This window comes from Camellia sinensis, chromosome 9, assembly GCF_055761805.1.
Source record: "Camellia sinensis isolate YWXY chromosome 9, ASM5576180v1, whole genome shotgun sequence".
Lineage (NCBI taxonomy): Eukaryota > Viridiplantae > Streptophyta > Magnoliopsida > Ericales > Theaceae > Camellia > Camellia sinensis.
In genome coordinates this window covers 187,770,001-187,777,898 of record NC_138969.1, presented here as the reverse complement: position 1 = coordinate 187,777,898, position 7,898 = coordinate 187,770,001, and the positions used below count along the sequence as shown (strand labels likewise).

Genomic DNA, 7,898 nt, shown 5'->3' with positions numbered 1-7,898 from the left:
CTGAACAAAAGGGGTTTTGAGAGAGAGAGAGAGAGAGAGAGAAAAGAGAGAGAAGAGACATCACTGATGAGGAGAAGAGAGAGAGAAGAGAGGGAGGCAGAGAGTGGGTGTGGTTGAGAGTGTGAATTGCGTGCATTTACTATGGATTTAGGCTAAGGTTAATGTTGGAATGGATTCAGGTGGGTGTGCATTTCATTGTGAAAATATTAGGAATATGGGTAGATTTGGTAATAAGCGGGGTGTCCAAAAAAATATTATTGAAATTTAGGGTTTACGGTTGGGGTCTAAAGAAATGGGAGTCCAAAGAATTTTGATAGATGCTAATAGCAGCACTCTAAATAAATTAATAATTTATCTTGAGAGAAAAAGTGATGTATAAATAGAATGACCCAAACAAAAATACCAAACAACTAAAAAAAAAAAAGTCTCAAGTTAAAAAAAAACCAAAAAATCAATTAAAACAGCCAAAACCAAACGACACCTAAAAAAACCACTCCCCTCCCCTCTTACGGATCACTCTCAAAAGCGTCGCAAGAAACACATTTTCAAAAAACAGAGAGGGAGAGAGAGTGAGATCTCACTCACAGACAAACAACAACACTCTCCAAACCCTCCTTCTTCCTCATCATCACTTCTCAGAGACATCTCCAATTTCAAAACCCCCAAACACCCTTCCCAAAACCCTAATCTCCACTCTCCACACCCCCAATTCTTCACCGCCTCCAAACAAACCCCTCACTCCTCTTCCATTCTCCGTCGCCACCGCCCTTCTCTGGCTTCTTCCTCGGCTCGATCCAAAGTCTCCCGCAGACTCAAAGCATTCGAGCTCGAACAGTGTAAATCGGCACGAAAGGCCCAAATCGACAAAGAAAAATCTCTTAAATCGCTCGCAAAATCGCTAACCGTATGGCTCAATTTCTTGCTTCAGAACCCAGTTTCATGCGGTTGCGATTTGTCGAAAATGACTGGTCAATATGGGTTTGAGGAATCGGATGTGAAGTTGGTGTCTGGGAATGGGAAGAGAGCGAGCAGTCGAGGCGGTGGGGTTGGAGTGGATACTCCGTGGCGGTGCCCCAAGAGGCAGAGGGATTCGGGTTGGCGTGGCGTGGCGAGAGAAGAGAGTACGGTGTTTTTGAATTCGAAGCTTTTGGCTTTGCAATCCTCGTTGCGGGATGTTTGTAGTTTTGACGATTTGAAAGAGCGAATGAAGGTTTACTTGAGCTTGGGTAGTTGTAAAGAAATTTTCAATGTGATGACTCAAGTAACAAAGGTCTGTTTTTGAATTTGTCGTTATAATTTTCTTCTCATTGTATGATTGTTTCAAATGTATGTTTGCATATGTTGGTGTAGTTTAAGTTTGTATGGATCTAGTTTATGCTGATTAATGTTCTGAAGAATGCATTTTTAGAGCAATATTTCATGCTAGAGTTGGATTTTGCTCATCTTTCAGCCAACTTTTGAGTAGTGATCATTATTTTTTTTATTTTAAATCTGATTTTGTATTTCTGGATGTCTTGTTTGTTAGCGTTAGGCTATCTCCAACCCTTACTACACTTCTACTAAAATCGAGTAGAAGTTTGAGTAAAAAACTTCATTTGATATGAACTCAAATTTGAGTAAAATTGCCAAGTGTCAAGTTTTTAGTGGACGCTAGGGGTTCGAGTGGAGGAGAATTTGGGTAAAAGCATCTATATGTCAAGTTTTGATTGGATAGAAATTTGAGTAAAGGAAATGGGTCTCCCTTGATTGGAGTCAAAATTTCAGTAAAACTCAATTTGGTATAGGTTGGAGTAAAGGACTGGAGTGGATTTCAGTGCCTTTTTTATTCAAATTTAAGTCTAAGTCAAGATTTGGTCAAGATTTGGTTAAGCCTTGGAGATGCTGTTAGACATTAATTATCAACTTACTAATAGTTGTTATTTTCTTTATTGGAATCATTGATAGTGTTTAGTTGCAAGTTTGTACTTACTTGCAGATTTGACTTAAAATTAGCTACAGCGTTGCTAATAATGGTTTTTGAATGTTCTAATATAAATATCTGTTAGAATTTGTTCAAAGCATTTGATTATATTATTGTTTTACTATTCAGAATATAGATGAAGGAAGATTGAAAATGAAGTCACACTGCCCTATTGTAACTGATGTTGGGTTGAAGGAGAAGGCCTCGAGAATCCTTATGTGTTATAACCCAATTTGGCTCCGGATTGGGTTATATATTATTTTTGGTGGTGATTCATTGTTGTCAGATGAGGACATAAATTCTGAAAAGGAAATTGCATTCTTGAAGATGGTTATTGAGAAGCAGTTTTTTTCTAGCTAGAGTTTATGCTTATAACAAGTTGGTTGAGGGTTTATATAGACCAGGTTACTTTGAGGCATTGGGGAATGTTATATTGAAGAGATTTTTGTTGCTTGTTCTTGTACTTGATAGAGCTAAATCTCAGAGCTGTCTTCCTATCAAGTATGGCATTGATGGATTGGATGGGGGTTCTCCTCTGCTATTTACTTTGCAACCTAACATTAAATCGAGTTGTCAAGTGATCCATGGTAATTAAAAAAATATTATTCTTCATATCATTTTTGGTTTGGTATGTTTTCATTCTTTCTTTGTTAGGAGTGTGGGTTGACTTTTTTCTGTTTTGATTCAAGTTAGATTTCTTATCATCGGATGTGATGCATGGAGAAGGTAATGTTCTTGCTCATCTAGTGATTGTAGGGTACAAAGTATCTTACTTACAGGTAAGCTCTAAGCAGCTCAAACTGTGCATATAATTCTTATTTTCTTGCGTGCATGTGTATGTGCTTCTGGTTGTTGCCAATTTCAAATCTCTTTTTGTACTTTCGATTACATGGTTTTGGCCTCTATGGCTCTTTTAAAAATTGAAAATTAGGCATTAACTTAATTGAGAATCCACATTGTAGAGTTTTTGATTTCATAAAAGAGTAATTTGCCAAAACAATGTTGTTATGGTCCAGAGTCCTTTCAATGAGTATGACTTCAGGGTGAAAGAATTGTTTGAAGATCTTCAAGATGGGGTGCGGCTTTGTAGAGCCATTCAGCTCTTGCAACATGATGCTTCCATTCTCATGGTTAGCCTATTTTCCAAAAAAAAAAACAAAAAAAAAAAACGATATGTATCAATTATTCTTAGCTGGATATACTGTAACTGGTGACCTTGTTGCTCAATGTTACGGACAGAAAATGTTGGTTCCATCAGATACCCGTAAGAAGAATGTCGTGAATTGTGGCGTTGCCCTTCAACAGCTGAAACAGGCTGGTGTGCCATTATTTGATGAAGATGGATCGATGATTGTAGCAGAAGACATTGTTAGTGGAGATAAGGAACTCACACTTTCGTTGCTTTGGAACATCTTTGTTCATTTGTAGGTATGCTCGCAATCTTGTCACTCTTAGTATTTCAGAATGCCTCAAAACATGATATTGCAGTTTCTATTACATTGAACCTGAATATATAATTGGGTTTTGGCAGTTTGAATTAGAAAATTATGTAGTGCAGTATGCTTTTCTCTTTGGATTTTCCAAATTTATTTTGTGCCTGTTTGGTGCAGCTTAAAAGCTGCTTATTTCAGTTTTCAGCTTAGTTTAAGCCATTTTGATGTGTTTGGTTTAGCTTAATAATGCAGCTTATAGTTTTTTGTAAGTCAGAAATCAGCTTATTCTTTGAGTGGAGCAGGAGATGCTTAATTTATAAGTCAGAAATCAGCTTATGTTCATAGTTATAAGTTATAGGCTGTTAAGGTATAAGCTATAAGCACTTTCCCACAGCTCTACCAAACAGGGCCTTTGTACTAGTCTGATTTTTTTTTTCAATGTTGGATGTACACTGAAAATTATCTTTCTGGCACTAGGTTTTGTAGTTGCTAATAATAGGAGTGATAATTGTTGTACTTGTTCATCAACCCTGTTATTTAATCTGCAGCTGCCACTTCTAATCAACAAAACGCTTATATTGGAGGAAATTTCCAGAATCCAAGGAGTCAATGCGGTATGCTTCAATTTGGATAGCTGTTTTATTTTTATTTTATTTTTTTTTATAATTTCTAATTGGTAGGTTAAGGAGTATACCCATCAAGGAGGTACTTAGAGGCTGTACTTCCATTAGTGGAAGACCAACCTAGCCTCTTAATTTAAAGAAATGTTGCTGTGTAATAAAACTATATATATTTTTTTTGCTTGTTGGTTTTTAATGTAATAAAATCCATTTCCGAAATTCATTTTGAGCTCTTACAGTTCTTGATATTTTACAGGAACACTTGAACAATTCCACTCTTTTGGACATGCTTCTGAATTGGATCCAGGTACTAATGTTCTCCAGTGAATTAACTTACTGTTCTTTGTTAACTAATTGAATGCTATATTCTTATGATTCATCTATTATCAACTTTATTGCTCATCTAGTTGTCAATTATTTCCTTTCTACTTTCTTTATTTTTTTCTTTAAATTTTTTCCAAATTGGGACCATAAAGTGCAATTCATTTTTCTTCAGTAAATCCATCTAAGAGTTTGGGAAGTCTTTTGAAAACACTGTTCTCTCTTCTCTTTTGTCTTCCTCTTTCTAATCATCAAATATGCAATAACATTTTAAGAAAGGGCTGCATGGGGAGAACTGAGTTGTAGGTCTGCCTGTGCATGCTTCTGTATTTTGCCGTAATTTATTGCTACCATATGAAAAGGAGTGAGCAAAATGAGAGCAGTGAAATGCATCCCATTCTTTTACTCTCTCTCTCTCTCTCTATATATATATATATGTGTATATATTCATATAGACAGATATATTCATTTACTTGTGTTCGGTCTCTTGTCACTGTTTTTATCGTACATCTTCCACTTGGGCTTGTTACAAGATTACTTCTACACACACTCTTATCTACCCTTACTCTACCCCTCTCTTGGGATGAGGAAACCCTACTTTTCAACAAGAGAGTCTTTCCTGTGAGTTAAACTCTGAAGTACCAACAACCTCCTCTCTAGAGCACATGTTTTTACAACTATCACGTCAACGCTAGTTGGTTTCTGGATTATTCATACTCTTCGTTCTCTGAGATTTTATGTTCTCCTAATATCCATTTTTATCTGCAAGTGACAAATTTCCTTACTGTGTTTGCAGGCGATATGTGAAAGTTACAATTTCAAGGTTGATAATTTTGCTTCACCGGTAGATGGAAAAGCCATGTGGTGCTTGCTTGATTATTACTTCCGGAAGGAACTTAATTGTTCATGTTCTCTTAAGGTGGTTACCATATTCCTTTTCATTAATTCTAAAGTTTTCGTTTTTCCCATTTCATTGTCATTTTATTTGTGCTATGCTGACAGGATGTTAGGGAAACAAGTGGAGAAACATCAATTATGTCAGTTAGTGATTATACAGATGCTGTTCACAGCTTCATATTATCACAGAAATTGACTACATTGTTGGGAAATTTTCCGGAGGTATAAATTTGTTGATTGCTCTATATTTGAGAACGGAAGGAAAAGCATTAAAAACTATGAGCCAAGTTTTTTGCCGGCATGTTGTTTCTATGAATTACTGAACAGATACTTCATCAAATGCAGCATGCTCATGTGTCATTTCAATGTATTGCATTGTCTCCTACAGGTTCTGCAAGTCAGCGACATACTTGAACATAATGGTCCATGTAACAGTCAAAGTGTGATTATTTTGTTGGTTTTCCTCTCATTCCAGCTACTTGTCAGGAAAAACACGGTAATGTGAAAATCTAAGTGCCTAGAAACAACTAAGTCCCGTTATTGCCACACTTGAGAAATATACATATAACTCATTTTGACTTCTTACCAGGAGCAATTGAATTTTCATAAACTCTTGGGTTTTACTTGTCAAAGTCCAGAGAGGAGACGTTTAAGTATGGACCAGTGCTTTGCTCATTCTGAAGCAATACTAAATCAAGAAGATAGACATGTGTACAACACTGAAGGTTTCAATTTTTATTTCAATGGGAGTTTGGATGTTACTTTTGTACGTCATTTCATTGAATATATTGGTCCAATTTTAAATTTATATAACCTATGCCACTGATTATTTGAAAGTTTGAGCTGTTAAGAAATGGGAAAATATGGGCCTAATTACTTACTCCAACGACCAACAAGCCTCCACTCCCCCCTCCAAAATATGTGAGAAGCTTCAAATGAAGAACAGCACAATAGAAACATTGTATAGAATGAAGTCTAACATTGTATATAACAAGTTCTCACAATCTCCCTATAAAATGGGAGACTAAAAGTACAGGAGACTTGAACCTAGGGCTACCCAAATCAAAGGTCTAATATGATGTTAGGTTACTACTAGTTATCCCAAGAGCTTAAGGTATTGAGATGAGGAGCCAACAATGGATATCAAGATCTAGCAATTATATCTAGGCATTAATCTTACAGTTGCATGGCCTTAGTTTTGGCAAGCAGATAGTAATCTTAACTTTTATATCACTCATGGAAGGCTTGTAAATTTTTTTAAATCACTTTCAATAAAAGCCATTCACGTAGTGTGGGTCAGATTGAGAACCCTAGAAAAAAAAAGGCTGTGTTTGATAGAGTTTTTTAAAATTAATTCCATTCTTACATTCTAATGCTATGTTTGGTTTATGTTTTCAAATCATGATTCCAAATCAATTTCAAAATACATCTTGAAAACATGTTTGGTAAACCAGATAGTTTTGGAATTTTTGGTCTATCCGGTCGTTCGGATGTCTGGCCGGTTGACCGGAACAACACTTTTTTTTTTTTTTTTTTTCAATTGCCAATCGCTACCTGTTATTTGGAAAAAAAAAATTATATTTGTTTTTGATATTTTTTAAATATAGAAATTACTTTTTTAGACCAAAATTACAAATTATTTTTTTGAATTGAATTTTAAAAAGAGTTTGGTTATGAGTTTTGAATAGAATTTTCAATAGAGTTTTGAGTTGTGTGTTTAGTTATGAGTTATAAGTTTTTCAATTAAGTTTTGAAATTTTTTTCAAAACTCATAACCAAACAATTTTTCTCATTTCATATGTTAGATCAAAAATTCAAAACTCTATTCAAAACTCATAACCAAACAACTTTTTTCTTTTCAAATCATAATTCCAAAACTCACAAACTCAAAATACAACTATATTCTCAAATCATAATTCTAAAGCTCTACCAAACGTTACCAAAGTGTTCCATAAAGATGCTTGAAGTCATTTTGTGCTTTTAGGTAGATGTTATTGGCTATTTTAGTTCAATAGTAGATGATTATTGGTTAACTCTTTCTAATATTTACATTGCACTTTCAAGCATATATATTTATATATAACAATGTGTATTATGTGATACGCGCTTTCTGACTCAGCAGAATTGTAAATGATGGATAATATCTTTTTGGAACAGTCAATACTGCACTGCCCCCACCTTTCCTTTATTTTTTTCTTCGTATGGGGTTCATGCTTACGAATTTTCTCAATATTGTTATAAGAAAGTAAACTTTCTCATTGATTAGTTCTATACAATGGTTTGACTGTTTATTTACTTTCTCCTTTACTGTTCCTCATTTCATTAAGATGGCATGAGAAATTTTAAGGCCATCATGGCTTGGAGGCAAGACATGGCTATGCGGAACAAAAGATTCAATTTGTGACCGGGCACTCCTCCTTTGCAATTTTTATCAACTAGAAGAAGCAACAGTACAATGCAACGAGGTAATCTCTTTGAACCCTTTCTAGGCTTTGTTTTTAATCTTTTTTTTTTTTTTTTTTTTTGGAATTTGGGGAGATGGTGGTTATCTTGATGCCTCTTTCTGATTAGTTTGAATTTCGTTGATGTTTCACTAACTCTATTCCTAAAGGAATCTAAATGCAAATTTCACATCAAATTGTTGGTGGCTAGTAGAATTTTTTTAAA

The 7,898-nt window shown here is 35.0% G+C and overlaps 1 pseudogene across 1 annotated transcript in view; it reads left to right on the top strand.

The window, feature by feature from the left end:
- The first annotated feature begins 439 nt into the window (after positions 1-439).
- Positions 440-7,898, top strand: part of LOC114289061 (uncharacterized) — a 21,897-nt pseudogene continuing 14,438 nt past the window's right edge. Inside the window, exons 1-11 of the transcript XR_014341360.1 lie at positions 440-1,270; positions 2,090-2,547; positions 2,654-2,739; positions 2,977-3,090; positions 3,200-3,388; positions 3,942-4,007; positions 4,270-4,320; positions 5,131-5,253; positions 5,337-5,453; positions 5,620-5,727; positions 5,821-6,049. The product of XR_014341360.1 is annotated as an uncharacterized LOC114289061 (transcript). The remainder of the gene's footprint in view (positions 1,271-2,089; positions 2,548-2,653; positions 2,740-2,976; positions 3,091-3,199; positions 3,389-3,941; positions 4,008-4,269; positions 4,321-5,130; positions 5,254-5,336; positions 5,454-5,619; positions 5,728-5,820; positions 6,050-7,898) is intronic.